At 38.8% G+C, this 25,041-nt stretch overlaps 1 protein-coding gene and 1 non-coding gene across 2 annotated transcripts in view; both read left to right on the forward strand.

The window, feature by feature from the left end:
- The window catches only part of GPC6 (glypican 6), a 1,226,374-nt gene that overhangs the window by 1,033,940 nt on the left and 167,393 nt on the right, over window positions 1-25,041 (forward strand). The gene's annotated exons all lie outside the window — the stretch shown is intronic.
- Window positions 4,473-4,545, forward strand: TRNAG-UCC. Its single transcript has one exon. It is a non-coding gene; the product is annotated as a tRNA-Gly (tRNA).

The following is a 25,041-nucleotide window of genomic DNA, read 5'->3' on the forward strand; positions in this document are numbered from 1 at the left end:
TATGGTATATGCATACCACAACTTCCTTATCCATTCATCTGTCAGTTGACATCTAGGTTGCTTCTTTGTCCTAGCTATTGTAAATAGTGCTACAATGAACATTGGGCATTCTTTGGCATTACCTTTCTTTGGGATTGGAATGAAAACTGACCTTTGCCAGTCCTGTGGCCACTGCTGAGTTTTCCAAATTTGCTGACATATTAAGTGCAGCACTTTCACAGCATCATCTTTCAGGATTTGAAATAGCTCAACTGGAATTCCATCACCTCCATTAGCTTTGTTGATAGTGATACTTCCTAAGGCCCACTTGACTTCACATTCCAGGATCTCTGGCTCTAGGTGAGTGATCACACCATCGTGATTATTTGGGTCATGAAGATCTTTTTTGTACAGTTCTTCTGTGTATTCTTGCCACCTCTTAATATCATCTGCTTCTGTTAGGTCCATACCATTTCTGTCCTTTATTGAGCCCAACTTTGCATGAAATGTTCCCTTGGTATCTCTAATTTTCTTGAAGAGATCTCTAGTCTTTCCCATTCTGTTGTTTTCCTCTATTTATTTGCATTGATCGCTGAAGGAGGCTTTCTTATCTCTCTTTGCTATTCTTTGGAACTCTGCATTCAAATGGGAATATCTTTCCTTTTCTCCTTTGCTTTTCACTTCTCTTCTTTTCACAGCTATTTGTAAGGCCTCCTCAGACAGCCATTTTGCTTTTTTGCATTTCTTTTTCTTTCAGTGGTCTTGATTCCTGTCTCCTGTACAATGTCACGAAACCTCTGTCCATAGTTCATCAGGCACTCTGTCTATCAGATCTAGTCCCTTAAATCTATTTCTCACTTCCACTGTATAGTCATAAGGGATTTGATTTCGGTCATACCTGAATGGTCTAGTGCTTTTCCCCACTTTCTTCAATTTCAGTCTGAATTTGGCAATAAGAAGTTCATGATCTGAGCCATAGTCAGCTCCCGGTCTTGTTTTTGCTGACTGTATAGAGCTTCCCCGTCTTTGGCTGCAAAGAATATAATCAGTCTGATTTCAGTGTTGACCATCTGGTGATGTCCATGTGTAAAGTCTTCTCTTGTGTTGTTGGAAGAGGGTGTTTGCTATGACTAGTGCATTCTCTTGACAAAACTCTATTAGCCTTTGCCCTGCTTCATTCTGTACTCCAAGACCAAATTTGTCTGTTACTCCAGGTATTTCTTAACTTCATACTTTGCATTCCAACTAGGCAATCTGAGCACATGGACAACAGCCTTGTCTAACTCAATGAAACTAAGCCATACCATGTGGGGCCACCCAAGACAGATGGGTCATGGTGGAGAGGTCTGACAGAATGTGGTCCACTGGAGAAGGGAATGGCAAACCACTTCATATTCTTGCCTTGAGAACCTCATTAACAGTAGTTCATAGTTCATAGTTCAGTTGCTCAGTTGTGTCCGACTCTGTGACCCCATGAATCGCAGCACGCCAGGCCTCCCTGTCCATCACCAACTCCCGGAGTTAACTCAGACTCACGTCCATCAGGTCGGTGATGCCATCCAGCCATCTCATCCTCTGTCGTCCCCTTCTCCTCCTGCCCCCAATCCCTCCCAGCATCAGAGTCTTTTCCAATGAGTCAACTCTTCACATGAGGTGGCCAAAGTACTGGAGTTTCAATTTCAGCATCAGTCCTTCCAGTGAACACCCAGGACTGATTTCCTTTAGAATGGACTGGTTGGATCTCCCTGCAGTCCAAGGGACTCGCAAGAGTCTTCTCCAACACCACCGTTCAAAGGCATCAATTCTTTGGCACTCAGCCTTCTTCACAGTCCAACTCTCACATCCATACATGACCACTGGAAAAAGCATAGCCTTGACTAGACAGACCTTAGTCAGCAAAGTAATGTCTCTGCTTTTGAATATCCTATCTAGGTTGGTCCTAAAGGCAAAAAGATAGGACACTGAATGATGAACTCCCCAGGTCAGTAGATGCCCAATATGCTACTGGAGACCAGAGGAGAAATAACTCCAGAAAGAATGAAGGGATGGAGTTAAAGCAAAAACAACACCCAGTTGTGGATGGGACTGAGGATGGAAGCAAGTTCCGATGCTGCAAAGAACAATATTGCATAGGAACCTGGAATGTTAGGTTCATGAATCAAGGCAAATTGGAAGTGGTCAAACAGGAGATGACAAGAGTGAACATTAACATTCTAGGAATCAGTGAACTAAGATGGACTGGAATGGGTGAATTTAACTCAGATGACCATTATATCTACTACTATGGGCAGGAATCCCTTAGAAGAAATGGAGTAGCCATCGCAGTCAACAAAAGAGTCCAAAATGCAGTACTTGGATGCAATCTCAAAAATGACAGAATGATCTCTGTTTGTTTCCAAGGCAAACCATTCAATATCACGGTAATCCAAGTCTATACCCTGACCAGTAACACTGAAGAAGCTGAAGTTGAATGGTTTTATGAAGACTACAAGACCTTTTAGAACTAAACCCCAAAAAGGTGTCCTTTTCATTAAATATTTTACATGAGTAATATGGCAATATATTTTTTCTGAAAAATCTATTTTGTGCTATTCACAGGACTTTGGATAATATGTTAAGTATTCATTTATAGCACAAGTATCTGTAATCAGAAAAGCCAGAAATATTTTCAGTCTCTTAAGATTTGAGTTGTGGATTGAAGTTATCAAACTGTGATTAAAGATAATCCTGAAATAATAGTTATTTCATATTTGATTTGCATGTCTCTAAAATGTTGCCTCAGGCATTTTCATTGTCAAATCAAATTTAGTAGAATTTCAATTGTTCTGTTTTAAATAGCTTGCACACATTTGGAGAATTCCAGTGTACACGTGTACAATGTACACTTGTACTGACTTTCTCACCAAGGGATAGTCATTCTTTGGTGAGTTTGTTCTAATTGTGCCATTTGTTGTATTAACATTAATTAGCAAAGTCATCTTTCAATTTCATCCCCTTGGGACAGATTCAGTCAGGGTTGGGTAGGTAGGGAATTTAATTAATCTATCAACAAATTGAATTTTTTATTAGGTACTTGGGTTTTATCTCTTATATTTTGCATAGTATATTAGAAAATTTATTTTGAACTGGAGTTACCTAAAGTTGTTTTTAGGAAGAGAAAGAGTCCAGCCATTTTACCCCAAAGCACTACATATAATAAAAATAGATCATCAATGTTCCTTTAAGATAATTTTCAAGAAAGTTCATTTACTATACTAAGAATGGAGACTTTTTTCAGATTGAATCCTCCCATACTGATGGAAGGACTGTTTTATAGTAAATGTATCAATAGCTGGTTATATAAACACCTACTATTTGTGGCTTAACAACAAAGGGCATCAGTGTGTGAGGATTTAGTTCAATAGAGTTCATCTCAAATGCAATTAATGCTCACATTCTTTATGTGCCTCTATGGCAATCTGTTTGCCCAAGGACTTTATTGAAATAGATACATTTAATTAACCTGTTTTCAGCACTTGGGCAAAGACACAATTTAAGATGTGACATTCCACTTAAAGAAAAAGAAAGAAAAAAATCTGGATATTACTTTTTTCAACCTGGTCTCTTGTCTTAAGAATGTGTAAAATTTAAATAGAAGAGGATATATGTCAAATATTGCTTCATCTCCGACTGCTACACACACATAAGCACACACTCACATACATGCACACACACACACAGACAGAACTAATTCTGTACTCCTCATGTCACCTTCAGTGAGCTTACAAAATATGAACTAGTGTGCAAAGTAAGCCAGCTAGTGCGGTGAATTTGAGTAGCGTTTTAGGATAAAGTTCACTTTGACCCTCAGCTCCTAACTAGCTACATTTTTTTTTCTTGTGAAAATGCAACGCTTTGAATTCTCTCAACATGACACAGTAGTACCACAATCATCTGCTTCCATGAATTCTAGAATATGATTTTGTTATGGTCTTTGGCTAGTCAGGTTTCCCAATTCATATAACCATTGGCAGGCAGATTTTTCCAAAAATAATCATTTTTATATGTATTTTTTCTACATGCTTTATAAATGTGTGCTATCCAAATGGGACAAATGAAAATAAAATGAGAAAACACTGTTGCCTAGGTGCTTGGTCACCCTATAATTTGAATAATAACTTAAGCTTAAATTGACCTATTACAAACCAGATGTCTCGTCCTGACATTTTTACGTGGATGGATTCAAGGAGTTATAAGATTTGCCCTCAAGTTTGCTACATTTGGTTGTATTGAAAGAAAAATCTGGTCTTAAGAATTTTAGTCTTTTTTTTAATGGAAAAGCATCTCCTATTGAACAAATATACACCTGTTTTGTTTTAAATTATATTTCATACACTAATTTTATTTTAATTCTGCTTTTAAATCTAGATACGTGACGCCAGAAAATGTCAAAAACAAAGGGGGCAGGCTTAACTGCATTGATAGCCACATTTAAAATAATCATCAAAGGGGCTTCCCTGGTGGTTCAGTGGTTAGGACTCTGCACTTCCATTGCAGGGGGCATGGGTTCAATCCCTGGCTAGGGAACTAAGATCCCTTGGAAGCTGCACGATAGAAAACAACCATCAACGTTTCTGCAGTAACCTAAGAGGTGTTATCATACTTTTTGTTACTGTGTTTCTCAAATACATTTTTTGAAGTGAACTTTTAATATTAATTCCTATTCTTTGTTAAAAAGGACACATATGTCAGATATGAATCTATAGCCAGGATGAAAGTCAATCTCTTCCAAACATACCTTAACACTTTTCAAATGGCTGTTTTGTCATTCTAATTCCCTGCACTTTATTCCTCATCCTACCCATTCCTCTCTAAGCAAGTTAAAGAATTTCTTCATTTTGTTCTTGTCTGTTCAAGTCTAGACTTCTCCTAAGCACTGGTGTAAGAATATGCAATTTCTGCCACTATGGCTTGTTATTATTTTTTTAATCTCCATCTACACAGGAGGAAACTCAGCAACATGACTTGAATTTGTCATGAACTTCCAGTCTTGTTGGGTTGGTTTTTTTTTTTTGCTTTTTTCTTGTGTTTTATCACATCAGGAAGTGCATATAAGAAAGTACCATGTACACTGCAAAGCACTATATAAATATCCAGTTATTTTTATGAATTTTTGAAAAGTTGACAGCATTCTTATCAGTTCTGTCACTTGCCCTGACTTTAAGTAAATCATAATGATAAGAGAACAGCATCCTGAGGCTAAATACAACACACAGAGGAATTGACACATTTCCAAGAGGTGCTCAGGGCCCTCTGCTCTCAGGAGGCAGAACCATCTCGCCTTTGAAAGCTGACCTTTCCCTCTCCACCCCCTCTCTTTTCGAGGCCTTTCTCCAGAGCTAACATTCACACATAGCAGTCAGAACCCTGAAGCCTACTTTAAAAAGTGTCAGTCTGTAAGCTATGATAAGATCAGCCTTTACTCCACCCTAGCCCAGATTGGCACAAACTTTAGCAGAGAAGAAAAGGGAATTTAAGATCCTGTGTTTATTATGATGGGCATTCACTTTATTAACAAGTTTCTGTAGGAAACTCAGCCTTACTTATATGGAAGCTGAAGGGCCTGGATTTGAGATTAGAAGACCTGGGTCTCAGTGCAGTTTGGTCAAACTTCAACTCTCTGAGCCCTGGTTTTCTCACCTGTGTAATGGAGATTTCCACTTTTACCATGAAGCGCCCCTGTGCACACTCTGGGCAATGAGTATTAGCATCACCTCTCACAGAGTAAGGGCTACCAACATCATCTTTTGTAAAGTCATGCCTTAAGCTTGAATTTTTCCACTGAATGTTGCCTTCACTATCAGAATAACCAATAGAGATATTATCTGGGATCCCAATATTTGTAAGCATAGGTTGCAAATTAGCCAAAATTACATCTTATCTTAGTCTAGTCTGTACGAACATTTTGGAAATATTCTTATTTTCAAAGTTTTCAAAACTTGCAACAATTCTGAACTTTAAGTCAATGACTTTTGGCATATTTGTTTGGAAGTTAAAATGTCAGATGCTCTTTGCTTTATAGATATTGTCTCTTTATCCCCATTTCAAAATGGTGGGATGTAGAAAGAGGAAGTAAAACGACAGTAATGCATGAGACTGTATATGCTAGTCACCACTCACTGTGAATCCAAGGGTATTCTTTCCTTGAAAGAGTGTGACACCAACCCATCAATCTCTAAAGCCAGGATGGCAGCTGGGTTACAGGATATCCTACAGCCATATTAGTTATTCTGTCCCATCATTGTTCAATGTTGCTAAACACTGCATTTGATAGAAAAATTCAAGCTTTAACAATATTTTTAAAAAAACTATTTTCATCCCCTCAAACAAAGCACACCATGTTTACATCCTGTATAAAATTTAAAAAAAGAAGAAAACAGGAGTTTACAAACCCAACTGTTGGCATCACCCCAGATGCTGGTTCTAACCCTAGCTCTGCCATTATCTCACTGTATAAATCAGGACATATTGCATAATCTCTCAAGGGCTCCATTTTCTCATCTGTAAAATGGGCATAATTAAACCTACATTGAGGTGTTGTGTGAAGAGTAAAGGGGATGTTTGCCAGGGCCAAGCGTACTAGTACTTCACAAGGACAGGCACTCACTGATGGGTGCTATTTAAATCTGCAATGGTATTTCTTTCTCACTCTGAAATTTGCACACAAGCATGTGATCATAGCTCTATACTGAATTTTGACTCGGATTTGGATTAAATCAGAGAAGTACATGTAGAATCCTCTTATTTGAAGCTATTGAAAAACTACTCTTTCCAAAGTGGGACTTCAGTAACTGAGCTGCTTAATGTGAAAATAGGAGTTAAACGTTTTAAACTAGACAGCATAGCTAGTAGATAATTTAAAACATGGGTGGTTTTGTTCTGCTCCTTTGCTTCATACAAATTAAAATCAAACTGCCCAGTGTCTACCTTGGATAAACCATAGCGAAGCAACTGCTTGGGGCTGAATCTTTGATGAGATAGAAGAGATAAAGGCACAGAATTTGTTTGGGGCCATCGACACAACATTTTCTTTGACAAAGGCAGAATCCCAGTGCAGCCATGGCTTTCCCCTCTAAACTGAGCTTAAATCTGCTTGTTAAACTGTTTTGTACAAAGTTTGCAACTCTTTTTCTCTGATGTGAGCCTTGCAGAAGTTGTGTCCTTTTCGTGACCCTCCCATATCCCCCAGCTGCTGCACCCGCGACAGTCCTTCGTAACAGTGGAGCCTGACCTAAGTTCTACATTTAGAAACTCTGTATGCCAGAGGCAAAGAATCTTCCTGAGAGACCTTTGGTTCCCCAACCTTTACAGCAATGGCTCTCAAATTTTAATTTGCATAAGAATCACCCCGGGGGTATGCTTTAAAAATTCAGATTCCATGGCAGCTCCTGCCCATTCCAATTCAGTAGGTTTGGGGTAGATAGAGTTTGGGGCTTTGTATTTTTCATAACGACCCCAGCTTATTCTTTTTTTAATTTTTTAAAATTTTATTGAAGCATAGTTGATTTACAGTGATTTACAGTGTTGTGTTATATTGTCATACATGTTCAGTTATGCATATATATACATTCTTTTTCATATTCTTTCCATCATGGTTTATCACAGGATATTGAATATCATACCTTGTGCTATACAATAGGACCGTGTTACTTATCCATCTTATGTACAATAGCTTGCATTTGCTAATCCCAAATACCTAATCCATCCCTTCCCCATCCCCCTCTTGGCAACAAGTCTGTTCTCTACGTCTGTGAGTCTGTTCCTGTTTCATAGATAAGTTCATTCGTGTCATATTTTAGATTCCACCATTCCAGCTTATTCTGATGCAGGTGATCATTCTGGAAGACACTGGGAGAAACACTACTTTATAGTGTTGTATAAATTCTGAATTTATGAAATATTCTTAATTTATAAAACATGTGATCATAAACACAAGGTAGAGAAGTTAAGTAGCCCCCTAGCCTGAACTGATTCATATATGCTACCATGGGTCAGAAACACTTCCCTACTCTAATTTGGGGGCAATGGGGTGACAACAACAGGGACAGTAATAATAATAGCACACCATAAGCCGTAGACTATAGGGACCTTGTTGAAGGAGTAAAAGCTTGGGCTTCAGAGATATTTACTAGTTATTTAAACTTGAACCACTGTTTCCTTATTTATAAAAAGGAGATAGATTGCTATAAGCTTTCCAGGTGGCTCAAACGGTAAGGAATCAGCCTACCAATGCAGGATACGTGGGCTTAGTCCCTGGGTTGGGAAGATCCCCTCATGGAGGAAATGGCAACCCACTCCAGAGTTCTCGCTGGGACAATCCCATGGCCAGAGGAGCCTGGCAGGCTACAGTTCACAGGGTCACATAGAGTCAGACATGACTGAATGGCTGCTCACGCACACACACACACAGATTGCTGTGAAGGACCTAGCAACTATCGGGGGCCTGTCCCGGGTCTAGGCACACATTAGGTTCTCAGTGCCAGTTCTGTCCTCTGTCACCCCTGCAAGGGTAGCAGAAATGGTTAAGTGGCCTCTGGACCAGTCACTCCAGGCTCTTGATCACATGACCCTTAAAAAGGTATGGGTCCCTGCCTGATTAAGTTTAACTGCTATAACAGAATACCATAGACTGGGTGGCTTATAAACAGCACAAATGTATTACTCATCCTTCTGCCAGTCTAGGAAGCCCAAGATCAAGGTGCCAGCAGATTCGATGTCTGGTGAGAATCCCTCCTCTGCTTCCTCGGTAACTTCTATTATGTCCTTACATGTCTAAACAGCCTAGATAGAGAGCTCTCTTAAAAGGACAATAATCCCATTCCTAAGGGCTCCATGGCATGACCTAATCACCTCCCAAAGACTCTACCTCCTAATACCATCACTTGGGGTATAAGATTTCAACATAAGAATTTTGAGGGGACCACAGATTTTCCTTCTATACCAGTCCCTTGAACCTTCTTCACAGACACTGCCTTTTACTTGAAATGAGAATATAAAATATAATTTACTTGATATGAGAATATAAACTATAATTCCTAAATTAGAATATAATTTCTAATAAATGAGGCATACCTCATTTTATTTTGCTTTGATTCATTGTGCTTCTCAGATACTGTGTTTGTTTGTTTGTTTGGTTTTTTACAAATTGAAGGTTTGTGGCATGTATCAGTCACATCTATCAGTGACATTATTCCAACAGCATTTGCTCAGTGTGTGTCTCTGTGTCACTTTTTGGTAATTCTTGCAATATATCAAACTTTTGCATGATTTTTATAGTTGTCATGATGATCTCTGATCAGTGTTCTTTGATGTTATTGTTGAAATTGTCTTGTAGTGCCATGAACCATACCCTTATAACACAACAAACTTAACTGATGAATGTGTGTTCTGATGACTCCCCTGACCAGCCATTGCCCAATGTCTCTTTCTCCTTGGGCCTCCCCATTTCCTGAAATACAACAATATTGAAATTAGACTAATTAATAGCCTCACAGCAACCTGCAGGTATTCATATGAGACAAATAGTTGCACATTTCTCACCTTAAATCAAAAGCTAGAAATGATTAAGCTTAGTGGGGAAGGAGTGTTAAAAACTGAGATAGGCTGAAATCTAGACCTCTCTTGCCAAACTTAGTCAAGCTGTGGATGCAAAGGAAAAGTTCTTAAAGGAAATTAACAGTGCTACCCCAGTGAATGATAAGAAAGCCAAACAGTCATATTGCTGATATGAGAAAGTTTGAGTGGTCTGGACAGATCAAACCAGCCACAACATTCCCTTAAGCCAAAACCTAATCCAGAGCAAAGCCCTGACTCTCTTCAAGTCTGTGAATGCTGAGAAAGGTGAGAAGGCTGAATAAGAAAAGTTTGAAGCCAGCAGAGGTTGATTCATGAGGTTTAAGGAAAGGACCGTCCCTATGAAAGTACAAGGTGAAACAGCAAGTGCTGGTGTAGAAGCTACAGCAAGTTATCCAGGAGGTGTAGCTAAGATAATTAATGAAGGGGACTCCACTAAATCACAGGTTTTCAATATAGATAATAAAACAGCCTTATATTGGTAGAAGATGCCATCTAAGACATTCATAGCTAGAGAGGAGGAGTCAAAGTCTGGCTTTGAAATTCCACAGGATAGGCTGGCTCTCTTGTTAGGAGCTAATGCAGCTGGTGACTTCAAGTTGAGGCCAATGCTTAATTATTATTATGAAAACCCTAAAGTCCTTAAGAAGTAGGATAAATGTACTCTGCCTGTGCTGTATAAATGGAACAACAAACCCTGAGTGACAGCATACCTGTTTACAACATGGTTTACTGAGTATTTTAAGCTCATTGTCAAGAGCTATTTCTCAGGGGAAAAAAAATGTCCCTTTCAAAATATTACTGCTCATTGACAATGCACTTGGTCACCCAGGAGCTCTGGTAGAGAGTTGTTGTCATTATTGTTCAGTTGCTAAGTCGTGTCTGACTCTTTGCTACACCATGGACTGATAAGAATACAAGAAAATCAGTTATTTTCATGCCTGCTAAGACAACACCCATTCTGAAGCCCATGGATCAAGAAGTAACTTCTATTTTTAACTCTTATCATTTTAGAACTACATTTCATATGGCTAGAGCTACCATAGAGACAGTGGTTTCTCTGATGGATCTGGGCAAACTCAATTAAAAATTCTCTGGAAAAGTTTCATCATTCCAGATGTCGTTAAGAGCATTCATGATTCATGAGAAAAGGTAAAAATATCAACATTAACAGGAGATTGGGAGATGTTGATTCCAACCTTCATGGATGACTGTCTGAGGTTCAGACCTTCAACAGAGGAAATAACTGAAGATGCAGTGGAAGTGAAAATGAAGTCGCTCAGTCGTGTCTGACTCTTTGCAACTCATGGACTGTAGCCCACCAGGCTCCTCCATCCATGGGATTCTCCAGGCAAGAATGCTGGAGTGGGTTGCCATTTCCTTCTCCAGAAGATGTAGTAGAAATAGCAAAAGAACTAGAAGTGGAGCCTGAAAATGTGACTGAATTGCTGCAATCTCATAATAAAACTTTTTCAGGTGAGGATTTGCTTCTTATGAAAAAGAACAGATGAACAAAGAACAGAGTTTCTTGACATGGAATTTACTCCTGGGGAAGATGCTGTGGTCATTGTAACAATGACAGCAAAGGATACAGAGTATTACATAAACATAGTCCCTAAAGCAGTGTCAACGCTTGAGAGAACTGACTCCAATTTGAAAGAAGTTGTACTGTGGGTAAAATGCTATCAAACAGAGAAATCGTTCATGAAAGGAAGAGTCTGTCGATGCAGCAAACCTCATTGTTTGCCCATTTGTCTGATTTTAAGAAATTGCTGCAACCATCCCACCTTCAGCAACCACCACCTTGATCAGTCAGCAGCCATCAACATCAAGGCAAGAGCCTCCAGCAGCAAAAACATGGCAACTCACTGACTACTCTGATGATTGTTAGCATTTTTTAAGCAATAAAGTGTCTTTCCATTAAGGTGTATACATTGTTTTTTAAATATCATACACTTAATATGTGGACATAATTTTTATAAGCACTGGAAAAAAAAATTGATGTGACTCACTTCATTGTGATATTCACTCTGTTGTGTTGGTCTGGAACCAAACTCATAATATCCCCAAGGAATGCCTGGATAAATGTAAAACTCACCGAGCCAGTGTTCTATACAGTTACATCTATTACTGGCAAGTCGAAGCCATAGGAAGGAGAGTGTTCATCACACTGACAGTCAGATGGATTCCTTGTACTATTCCGGAGATGAATGAAGACCAGTCCTGAACTAGTCTCAGGATATCATCTCTTCCTGGACACAGGGCACGTTCTTATATTTCAACTCCTTTTCAGTCAAACTTCATGAAGACCATCACCCTCTCTAAAAGTTCAACTTATTTAGATATTCTGCATTACTTGCTGGAGTGAGAGACACGGATTTAGAGACCAGATCTGAAGAGGGAAAGATGAGCTTTCTTTTGAGGAAGTTTAAGGTTTGAAATTAAGTTCCTGTTCGTGGAAGGCCAATCCACTTCAGCACTGATATAGACAGCAAAGGAGAGAAACAATTTCCAAAAACACTGTATGTTAGTTTTGCTAGATCTGCCATAATAAGGTATCACTAAGTGGGAGAGGCTTCAACAACTTGCACAACAGAAATTTATTTTCTCACAATTCTGGAGGCTGGAAGTTCAAGGTAAGGTGATGGCGGTGTTATGCTCTTTCTGGAGGTGTTAGGGAAAATTGTTAAACTTCTGTGTTAGTTTCTGATAGTTCCTTGGCTTTTGACAACTTAAATCTTCACATCATCTTCATTTGATGACATCCTGTATACATATCATATCCAAAGTTCCGCATTCATAGGGACACATATTGGATTAAGGGGTCTTCCTGCTCTAGTATGACCTCATTTTAACCAAGTACATCTGGAAGACCCTATTTACAAATAAGATTACATTCTGAGATACTGAGGTTAGGATTTCAAAATATGAATTGGGAAGAAGGGAAATGAACACTGTTTAGCCCTTATAACAGACTCTTACAGGAAATTTATTTGAGTGTTTGGTTAGGACTCAAAATTTTGTATCATACAAAGACAAGATGGCCTTAGCCTAAAATTTTTCCTAAAAAAAGTATTATCTGGCCTCCACCATTTCATAGACATTTCTCAGTGTGAGCCCTATGGAAATGTCTTGTTTTTAAAAGACTTATTAAATACACCCAGAAATAGCTGAATGACTTGAGCTGGTGAGTGGGATCATATAATATTCAGCACTTAAATGTTCTTGACTTTATACAAGGACTGACTCCTGAATGTTTTCCCGGAAGTCAAGCAATTGTTTTAAAATAAGCAATATGTCGGTCTTCTAATGGAACCAATAAGCCAATAAAACTAATAAAACTTCTCTCACTAAAATTATTAAAATTTACCTTCTTGAAACCATAAGGGAACAAAAAGTATCTCTGAATCAAGTTATTTTTCATGGAAACTGACATTTAAATTAGAAATCGCTTAACAGTGGTTAGACCTGAACTGTAAAAAGCATTATCTGAGATTAATGGTTAGCATACTCAGATGTCCACACAGCAGAGTGATCACATTTTAGGTTTACTTTTAAACTAATTTCATATGACAGGATCATGTTTGAATCCCATATGTTTTACTCTGAGCTCCTTTTTGCCTTCACTGAAAAGTTCTGCAAAGCAGATTGTTAAATTTTTAGTTCATTTTTCTGGGGAAAAAAAAAAAGAAGGTTTTTAACAGAAACTAACAATACTTACCAAGATATTGTGATTAACAAGGGCAAAGTTTCTAAAATGATGCTTGAAGGCATGTTTGAAATGGGTAATAGTCAAGGGTATGATTAAAAACTTGTTCATTTGCATTATTTAAACAGTCATTGAATATCATTAATTTTTATTTTGTACTAACAGCACAGCCTATTGAATCAAAAGCAATCAGAATTGAAGTTGAGAACTCTCTAGTTCTTGACCACGTGTTTTCTTTATCTAGGGACAAGGTTTGTTTGTTTTCTCAATGTTGCTTTTCTACCCAACTGTAGTCACTTAATCTCTCCATATCTGAGTTTTTGTTACAAACAAAATGGGGATGTTAGGTCTCAATCATACCCATGAATATTGATAAACAAATAAAGTTCTTATAGACTTGTCACTGTTTGTATAAATCAGAGTTTCATTCACATTTCAAATCAGTGCTCTTTTCAAAATAAGTTGAGTGATAAAAGATGATCTGGTCTGGTCTATGCTTGTTGTAGGGGTTTGCGGTTGTAGGTACAAGCTAAGAGACCTCTAACCTGAAACATATGGGAGGAAGCTCCAGATGAGACCCTGTATGGAGCAAAGATTCAAGAAGTAGACCCATGGAAGGATTTTCTTACCTTTATCTCTGGTGAACATGTCACTAAAGACTCATTGGAGAATGAGAATCTGGCCACTGCTTTAAGTGTGTTTAACTTTTCAGACAGACAGTAGACTTTTTGTTCTTTATTCTTCCTTACCTAGGTCATTGACACAAGATCAGGCTTATCCTCAGTATTGAGAGAACAGTCCTCTGGCCACCCTCTTCCAGGAGTATCTACTGGAGAGTCAGGGCTATTTCAGATGAATGTCTTATCTGTGCCTGGACCTGTGTATTAAACAGATATTATATAATTAGATTATGAGTTAAAATCTAGGAATATATAATAGAGAAAAGTTTCAAATAGGACATTTTCTATCAGTCCTTCATTTTCACCTATGTCTTAATTCTCATACTATTCCCTGATGGCTCAGAGGTTAAAGTGTCTGCCTGCAATGCGGGAGACCCAGGTCCGATCCCTGGGTTGGGAAGATCCCCTGGAGAAGGAAATGGCAACCCACTCTAGTATTCTTGTCTGGAGAATCCCATGGAGGGAAGAGCCTGGTAGGCTGCAGTCCATGGGGTCGCAAAGAGTTGGACACGACTGAGCTACTTTACTTTCACTTTCATATGTCCTAATACATCTTACAATTAATCAGTAATCCACTCCCCTCCCAACCTGTGCTCAGCTGTATTCTAACCTCAGCATCATGTCAACAGTGCCTCACCATCTCAGTTATTCTCCTTGACTCTGTTTAACCCAGGTGAATGCTCTTGCATCTATCGGAATTTAAGATAACCTAACTAGTGAACTGTCTTTTGCCAAAGACACTAGGAAACCCTTAAAATGAAGTAAATTTGGAAAAGTTTCAAAGAATAATAGTCATAGTCTCTTTTTCTCTTTTACACTGTAATTTCCAAATCCTACTTTTAAAAATTACTACAAAATTATATAGTTTCTTTCTTTTTACATGAAGGGAAAGAAGATGGTGGTATATGTATGTGTGTGCCCATGAATACTTCACTGCCTTTGATTCTTTATTTCACATTATGTTATATAAAATAATAAAATTTATTTTGTTTAATTATGGCCCCAAAGTGCAAGACTAGTTATGCTTAAAATGGAGATATTTTGTTACTGTACCTAATTTATAAATGGAACTTTATCATAAGTGCTTGTGATCTTCAAGGTTTCAGGCATCCACTGGGGGGGTCTTAGGATGTATTTCCCTCAGATAAGGGGAGGCCACTGTATTTGCAAATTTATCTGCTCAATAAAATTTATTTGTAATCTCCAAAGCAATACTCATAGAGCTTTGCAGTCATTTGCAGGCATGTGCAAAGCTGCAAAAATTTGAGTCACCCAACGTGCATGCTCCCAACAAAATAACCCTCTGCCTTCTTGTTTCAGCTCCTACTGTAAACAAGCATCCTTTTCCAATCTACTTAGCGCCACATTTTACCTATCTTTGTGTCTTCCTTTGGTAATGTTGCTGCTTGACATGGCCCCCAAGCTCAGGACTGAAGTGCTATCTAGTGTTCCTAAGCATAAGAAGGCTACAATGTGCCGTACTAGGAAGTTATAGTTAGCCTTGAGTCCAGTGTTAATGAAATAAATACATGTCTTTAAATAGAACACACATGCATAATAGAGGCTATGTATTGATTGGCTGACCAGAGGCTCACAGGAACCAATGTCCCATAAGACCAATGCCTTGTTCAATATTCATTAATTCCATCTCAATGACCCTATAGACCATAACTCCTGCAAATAACAAGAGGCAACTGGATTTGTGCTTCCAGTGTCCTATTCTGCTAGTACTCACCCCGACACGCCACACATTCTTGTGAGATGATCGTGTGATGCACTGCTATCATTTTGATTCCACTTTCCCACAAAAGCCATGCTTCGTCACCACAGCCACGACAAACTCATTCAAACATGATGCCACTCCACCACCGTTTGTGCTCGGAACCAATAGATTTTCACCTTCGCGACAAAGAGAAAACAACACAGTGCCCAGTAGAGCAAGTTGATAAAATATTTATTTAAATTGATTTCGCTTAGAGCAAGTTTATATACATAAATAATTTGTCTTTTGTGAGAGTCAGATTCTGAAATGAAGATGCAAATTGTGGGGCTCAAAGAGGTGCTGAGGGCTCTCAGTGTCCTCATCCCAGTGATGGAGTTCGCACTTGGGTCTAGAGAAATAAACAAATACACAGTGGCAGTCTCCTCCCATTTTGTGATGGTTTTATCTACACCATGAGCCTTCTGGAGTTAAGCCCTTGTTCTGAAGGAGATCATTTCCCCTATAAATTTCTCCATTGGGAAAAATAAGAAATATATCAGCAAGGATGATATGTTTAACATTACAGAGGGTAATGAAGAAGCTGAAAGCCTAAAGGATTGTACATCCATGATTTCTAAATCAACTTATTTGCTGAGATACCAGCTTTTCTCCAGCCCACATGGTAAAATCTAAGATGAAATGGAACTGGAATCTAAAGACATGGGCCAAAGCCTGGCTTTATGACACACTGAGTGTTCTGCTTGAGTCACTGTTCTGAGTGAGTCACTGTACCTCTTAGAAACACGACTTCCCCATCTATAAAATGGCAGCAGTAAAGAATCTGCCTTCCAATTCAGGAGACAAAGGTTCAATCCCTGAGCAAGGAAGATCCCCTGGAGGAGGAAGCAGCAACCCACTCCAGCATTCTTGCCTGGAAAATCCCATGGACAAAGGAGCCTGGCAGGCTACAGTCCATGGGGTTTCACAGAGTCAGACACGATTGATCAGCTGAGCACACCTCCAAAGATTCTAATCAGTGGAAATGCAAATGACTCACTGTGTAGAGGATTCTATAGTTGACAAAGTGTGTTATTTGCATACATTATCTCAATGATGCTCATATCTACTTTGTCAGTTAAGCATAATTATAATTATTACCATTTTGTGAGAAAGTCTTTGCAAACAGAAAGTTCCTGCGTAAGTCCTTTGAATGTTAAAAAAAAAAAAAATCAATGGTTTCAAAGGCAGTGAAAAGAAGATCGTTAGCATGTGTAATCCTTGCTTCATATGAAAGAAAAATAAAAAGGAATTGGAACCAAATATGCGACTGCCTAGCTTAAATTAAATGGACGCTTACACAAAGTGACAAACCAAGATAGCTAGTGGGCTGAAACCCAGGTCACACTCTGATCTCTGTAACATATACCCTGACGTTGAAATGTGTTCCAAATTGCAGAGTTGCTATAGGGACTACTGGGGTCCTAGGTTAATGAGTTAAGGAAATAATTATAGTAATAGCCAGGGAAGCATGTAAAATTTGTGTCACCCAATCTATGATGTGATGTTTTTCCTCTTAAAAATTACTGTATCATTTCATCAGTCTGGATAGGCTGAGGGGTGCAGCAGAAATGATCAAGCCAAAATTCTTGGTAGCTTCTCATAATAAAGGTCTATTTCTCACTCAGACTACATGGTTATTCCATACTGATTCTGGCTTACCTCCCTAGCTCTTACTCCAGATTTCAGGCCAAGGGTCTGTCCCCTTATCTTGACTGTTGCCAACTGCAAAGATAAAAGAAAAACAAAAGGGCTCTTGCACCAGCAACTATAAGCTCTGTTCTGGAGTTGATATGCATTGCTTCAATCTTAGTTCATCCTTAACCCAAACACAGAGAGACAAGAACCACAATCCAAGAAGTACCTGAAGGGGGAAATGACCGGAATTTATTGGGTTGGCCAGAAAGTTCATCAGGTTTTTCTGTATCATCTTATGGAAAAACCCAAACGAGCTTTATGGCCAACCCAATAGCTTGAAGGAGAGGTGAAAAGAGACTTAGGAGAGGTGAAAGAGACAGGAGTTTTCTTTGACTTGTGGACTCTTCTATGGCACAAGGTTGCCAAAAGTGCCAATGCCAACTTCAGCAGCATTAACAGAAAAGTGGAGTCCAAAACCAAGGAGAAGACAATTCTATTCCTACCGCTGCTCACTTACATTTAGTATAAACCTTTAGGAACAGATCTTTCTTCCAGAAATGAGAGCATTGTCCATGTTGTGTTTCATATATTGCTGTGAAAAAATTATGAGGTCGCATACGATTTTGTACCATTTGTTGTTCAGTTGCTCAGTAGTGTCTGACTCTGCGACCCCAAGGACTGCAGCGCACCAGGCTTCACTGTCCTTCACCATCTCCCAGGGCTTGCTCAAACTCATGTCCACTGAGTCAGTAATGCTATTCAGCCATCTCATCCTCTGTCGCCCCCTTCTCCTCCTGCCTTCAATCTATCCTAGCATCAGGGTCTTTTCCAATGAGTTGGCTCTTTGCATCCAGTGGCCAAAGTATTGGAGCTTCAGAATCAGTCCTTCCAATGAATATTCAGGGTTGATTTCCTTTAGAATTGACTGGTTTGATCTCCTTGCAGTCCAAGGGAGTCTCAGGAGTCTTCTCCAGCACCACAATTTGAAAGTCATCAATTCTTCAATGCTCAGCCTGCTTTATGTTCTTTTGTAACATTAGCCATGTGTTATTAATATATATTTCACACTTAACTAATAAGTGTGTTTGATATTTTTTCATTAATTGTGTCAAGAAATATTGAAACCTCACAGAGGAGAAAATGTTTTTCATGGTTGGGGGATGAGGATTGTCTGAGAAACTATTATTTCTAGAAATGATTGTCTTTATAAGAAAATTTGTTTCATCTCTAGCTAAAATGACAGACTAAAATGAGGCAGGAGGAGTGTAGACTGCTTCCAAAGAGGTGAAAATATCCCAGGGTAAAACACTCTAGAAAGTGAAGAGCTTCTATTTTCATCATACACACATACACATAGGCCTAAAGAATATTCTCCAATCCTGAAAAGACTGATGGCCCAAAGCCACCTCATTCTCAAGTGGCGACATCCCTTCCAACACATATATATTCTCTTTGGTTAAAAAAAAAAAAAAAAAAAAACTAGACAGATGAGTTTAAAATGGGATTTTTCAAAATTCTGTTAAGAAGTTTGGGAGGAGTAACCAGGCAGATATAAATGCTGGCTGTGGGGATTACTTATGTTTAATGTGCTAAATATGAGATGCATTTCAAGAATTATTTTCCCGGCTGTATTGTTGGAATGCTAAAGTCTAAATATGGTAATGTGAAATCTATCATATCTGGTGGGAACTGGAATATACTTTATTTTGCAACCCTACAAGGGAAAAATATTTTGGCAGTCAGATAAGAATGTAGCAGAATCGAGATTTCGTGCTGACATCAGTCACAACTCTGTTCATGAGACAATATTCATTCTAAACACAATTGTGTTTGATATATTGTTATTTAACATACATTTAATTATTCCTTTCATTAACTTTTCCTAATTGTCTCTAAGTATTATTTGCCTTTGGTGGAATAAACTTGTTATTTTTATGGTCTCAGAAAGGCAGGATGGGGAATAATTGTATCAGGTGTAAGCTGAATCTGTAAGTACTTATTTTCCAACACACAAGCAAAAACCCTGGAAGGTCTGGTTATCAAAGGGTATTTCATGTAGGGATATCATGAGAATATTTATTGGTGTTTGTTTCAGTTTTGGCATCCAACCCTTAATTTTTTAATTTCCATTTTACAGTTGCTGTGTAAAGGCATAATAACCACTTGAAACATGTAGCTTGAATAGGAGAGAAACTATAGAAGCCAAGGAGGATTTTAATTACAAACTTCACTTCAGCAAAATGCCAGCCATGAAAGTGTGGCTGGGCAAGTATTTGGGTTAGGGTCAGGTGATGCATGAAAATATTTGGAGTTGGATCATCTTTCCCCCAGCTCAAGAACACAAAGTTAAAAGGATAGCTTCGTAGACTCCAGCCAGTCAGACCCAAAGCAACCTCACAATTGCACTGCCATGTGAAAAGTAGAGATAAAAAGAATGCTTCGATAATCCAGGTTAAAATATATGAATGAAAAGATGACAGTAACTCACAGAGAAGGCAGTGTAACTCTTCATTGCAACACACCTGAAATTGACCATTGCACCAAAGGTCTTCAAGACTGGGTGAAAGTGAAAGTTTTAGCCCCTCAGTCACCTCTGACTCTTTGCAACGCTATGACCTGTAGCCCCCGTGGCTCCTCTGTCCATGGGATTCTCCAGGCAAGAATACTGGAGGAGGTTGCCATTGCCTTCTCTAGGGGATCTTCCCAACCCAGGGATCGAACCCACGTCTCTTACATCTCCTGCACTGGCAGGCAGGTTCTTTACCATTAGCACCACCTGGGAAACTGGCCTAACAGAGAGCCTCTCATATAAATGCATAGCAGAAAATAAATGATAGTTGTTACTTTTTGAACTGTGACCATTATTAAAATAACCGTAAGGATAGTCACCATGCATGACTGCACTTTGTGTCAGGCATTACAATAAGTATTTCTCATTGAATCCTCATAAAAATGCAACGAGGTAGGTAATATTTCAGGTGCGGAATTTGAGGCCGGAACAGGTCAGGCATGAGGGGATGGGCTGCATGGAGATTCTTCTAAACATTTCCCTGCACATCAGGCTTCACAGAGGTCCCTGACAGAGAACTGCTAGAAGACTAGCTGTGTCCCCAGGCTCCACGGTTTAGACCATGGTTGAATTGATCACTGCTTTTCCCTGGTGCCTTGCACAGGGTTTGGTGTGCGGTGGGTGTCCAATAAATTTTCATTACTATGATGAATGGGTGAGTGAATGATAAATATTGCTGTATTCAAGTCTTCACATGGACCCAACGGACAATTCCAAGGACCCATGGGCTGATGGTACTCAATCATAAAGACTGTAGAGATAGCTCACTACTCTGGAACCTAGAAGAATCCAACCATGCAGAGAGAGGAAATATCACTAAGCAGAAAATGTTAAACTAGTATCTTGGCTGTTGGCCTTGGTGGCACTGTTTCTGAAGAAGCATGTTCAGAAATGTTGGCCAGCCTGCATCCCTGACTCCCTGGTAGACCCCAAGAATAAGGAAAGCATCAGAAATAATTTGTATTTTCTAATTAATTTTCTATATAAAGGGCTTTCCCCTACCCAGATACAAAGGGCAACATTAAAGGCATGAGATTATTAAAAATTAATGTTAAACTCTGTTATCAGAGGGTTTGCTTATTTTACTGTTATTAAAAATTCAAATAGATGGGGTGAAACGTTTTCAGCCTGAAAGGGATCTCAGCAAATGGTTTTCTTATCATGAAAAGTGCAAGCTAAGCACAGTGATCTTGTCCTATGCTCAGTTTTTCCTAATATTGGGATCAGAAAAATAAATGTCAGAGGAAATAGTACATTTTATTTAATAAAGCAAAAGAGGAACAAAATAATCTGACTATTCACATGAAGAAACATATCTGCTTTTGCTACTTCCATAACCAGACCTCTGTTTTAATCATTAAAAAAACAAATATTTCACAATCTTCGTTGCTGATCTCAAGAAACTATATAAGAAAAATCACAAAGGGCCAAATTGCAACTGTGTGTGTCTGTTGTAAACTAGAAGAACTGGCATGTTGTGACAGGGAGGCAGGAGAAATGTTAGCTGTCCAGAAGACAGAATTATTTAAAACAGCACCCCCCACCCCCCACCCCCAAAAATGTATTCTCTCAGAAAGCAAAGATCTCCATGGCAGATCTATTTCTTTAGCAAGATGTAGCCATGGCCTGTTGAAAATCCTCTACTCATGGTCTAATGACTAACCCATTCATTCCTAAAAATACTCCTTTCATAAAGCCATGTTTAGCTTAGTCCTCACTTTAAATTTAAACAGGAACTAATAGTACTGCAAGCTCTTTGCTTCCTTTCAGTCTAAGCAAATTTGGGGCAGGAGAGAAGTTTCCAGCAGTAGTATCACACACAAGCACACACACAACCAACACACCATCCAGAGCTTTCACGGGCATCTGCCCCCCGACACCCTGGCATTGACAGAACTCTGAACAACAGACCCTTCTCTGAAACATGCTTGTTTTAGATCCTTATACAACTTTTTTTAAATACAGGAAATCTACATTTTTGCCAAAGAAATCACCCTCTTGGGGGAGTTTTGTTTTGTTTTGTTTTTGTCAAAGAATGTTTAGCTCATACCTTTTCTAGAACCAGTGTGGCTAAATCTGTAACTTACCTTTAAAAAAAAAATTGGGGTAATTAAAAAGCAAGTGTGAAAAGCTTATGGTTTTTATTCAACCACAACACATTTTTTAAAATTCTGTAATGGCCTATAAATTTGCATTAATGATCACCTGCTCCAGAAACCTCGGAAACAGGAGGCTGAAAGAACATCCATGTGTTTTTATGTGTCTCGAATGCCTGACTTGGGGCCAAGTTGAGAGCTTTGGAAAAAAAATAGAAAAGACTCCAGTGACTGGCTGCTTGTTAGAGTTTTAGGCCAAAAAATAGTTGAGTCAAGCACCACCATGTGTAACCAGATTTAATTATGGTCTATGTAAATAGAACTTGAGCAGACTCCAGAAGATAGTAGAGGAAAGAGAAGCCTGGTGTGCTGTAGTCCATGGGGTCACAAAGAGTTGGACACAACTCAGCAACTGAACAAAAACAAATACCGCATTTTAAATCCTGCAGGAGTTTACAGTAGCTCAAGGTTTTACATTTTTCTTGTTTCTAGTGGGACCAGCATATATGGAAATGACTTGCATGGGAGGTCAGGCTAGCCTAATTTGTATTTCCTTTCAAAGCTCTGTGAGACATAAATGAATACATACTGTAAGGTACCCAATCGCTGTCATCTTAAAAACCTGTAAGGAAACAAAAATATGAGAGATCAAGTCCTATTTATGAGTATCAGAGGAACTTGCCCTGTAAAGAGAATCGTTTCAGGAGAGAATTGTGTAAAACTCAAGAGCAATAGTTTACAAACAGGCCCAGGAGGTGCTGGAAAACCAGAAGTCATTAGTCTTGCTGTCAATCAAAGACTCATTTTGTAAAGCAAATAGTCAACTCCTAATTTATCTCTTTTGTATGTTCAACCTGTTGTATACCAGTATTTCTTTGAGCAGAGAACAGGTCTTTGAGGCTTTGTAGATATTTCAGTGAGAGTCGAAAGCACTAGCTTTCCAAGTATGAGAGAGGGTCAGGGTCCAGTGGTTATTTATAAGGCACTTATTTGTGACAGGAACTGTGCTGGATCAAGAGTGTGTCCCACCACTGAATTAATCGCCTTTCATCCCTCTACCACCTCGTGAAGCACATGTGACATTAATTTTACCAATGAAAGCTAGAGGGATGGGATGTGTGTATGTTCAGTCACTCAGTGACGTCCAATGATTCATGACCCCATGGACGGTAGCCCGCCAGGCTCCTCTGCCCATGGAATTCTCCAGGCAAGAATACTGAAATGGCTCTCCGTTTCCGCCTGCAGGGGATCATCCCAATCCAGGAATCAAACTCTTGAGTCTTTTGCTTCTCCCACGTTGTCAGGTGGATTCTTTACCACTGCGCCATGTGGGAAGCCCAGATATGCATATGCATCTAGCTGATTCAGGCTGCTGTGCAACAGAAGCTAACACAACATTGTAAAGCAATTATGCTCCAATACAAAATTAATTAAAAAAAAATTTTTACCGATGAAGAAACTGAGTCTCAGAGAGGTGGTTGAAAGCCAATTTTTGGCTAAAAGAGTAGTTGGGTCAAGCACCAACTTGTGGTACTAAGTGGTAGAGGCAGAATTTCAAACGTACTCCAAAAACCATGCCATTTATCTTTCTGAAGCTTCTGTGGGAAAAGGGTGAGGATATATGGGTAGACACAGTAAAATTCCATTTTTACTGCTAAACTCTGTATTTTTACTGTCTCTAGCACAGTAGCACTAGAATATTAATACTAGGGTATTAATTGACACAAAATTTTCATGGAATCATATACCACCACAGGTGATATTATGAATGGAGATGACTACTTCATGTAACACTGAAGCCAAAAATTTGTCTCTGTCACTGAAAATATGTTGTAATTGAGGGAGAAGAGATTGTATCTTCTAATTGCTTTTTTTTTTTTTTTAGTTATTTTTGTTACTTTCTTAGAGGTACAAGTGATAACACATTAATGTGACCCAAGTATTGTTGTTGTTTTTTAAATTTTTATTGGAGTACATTTGCTTTACCAAGTTATGTTAGTTTCTACTCTACAGCAAAGTAAATCAGCTATACGTATACATGTAGCCAGTCTTTTCTGGATTTCCTTCCCATTTAGGTCACCACAGATGACTGAGTAGTGTTTTCTGTGTTATACAATAGGTTCTCATTAGTCATAAACCTCTTAAGGCTTATCTCATGAACCATGGGATCCAAACTCAGACACTGACCTAGGAGAGTAACTCCTTTATTCAAAATTTTCAGGGAAGTTTCTCTCCTTCCCAGGAAATAAAGAGATCATCAACTGCAGACAATAGAAATACTTAAATTGTGTGGACAAAATATATATGTTTTGAAAGGCAGCATACCTCTGGAAAAAAAAAATGGAAATCCTTTCATATACTACAACATGGATGAGTTTTAAGGACATTATGCCGAGTGAAATAAGCTATTCAGAAAGACAAATATTGGATAATTTCACTTATCCAAGGTATCTGATGTAGTCAAACTTCTAGACACAGAAAGTAGATTAATAATTGCCAAGGGCTGGGGCTGGAGGAGGAGCTTTTCAGTGGATAGAGAGATTCACTCATGAAAGATGAGAAAGTTCTAGAGATTTGCTGTACAACAGTGTATATACGGTTACCAACCCTGCTCTATATACTTAAAAATATTTTTTAAACACAATAAAAAATTTTTAAAGGCTGCATGACATATATATGGTATCCAGAAAAATGGTACTGATGAACTTATTTGCAGGGCAGGAATAGAGACGCAGATGTCATGAACAGACTTGTGGACACAGTTGGGGAAGGAGAAGGTGAGGTAAATTGAGAGAGTAGCATAGAAATAGATACACTACCATGTGTGAAATAGCTAGCCAGTGTGTGTAACAGAGGGAGTTCAGCCTGGTGACAACCTAGAGGGGTGGGATGGGGGTGTGTTGGGAGGGAGATTTAAGAGAAAGGGAATAGATGTGGACCTGTGGCTGATTCATGTTGCTGTATGAAACCAACACAACATTGTAAAGCAATTATCCTCC

The sequence above is a fragment of the Oryx dammah genome, unplaced genomic scaffold (genome assembly GCF_014754425.2).
Source record: "Oryx dammah isolate SB20612 unplaced genomic scaffold, SCBI_Odam_1.1 HiC_scaffold_24, whole genome shotgun sequence".
NCBI lineage: Eukaryota > Metazoa > Chordata > Mammalia > Artiodactyla > Bovidae > Oryx > Oryx dammah.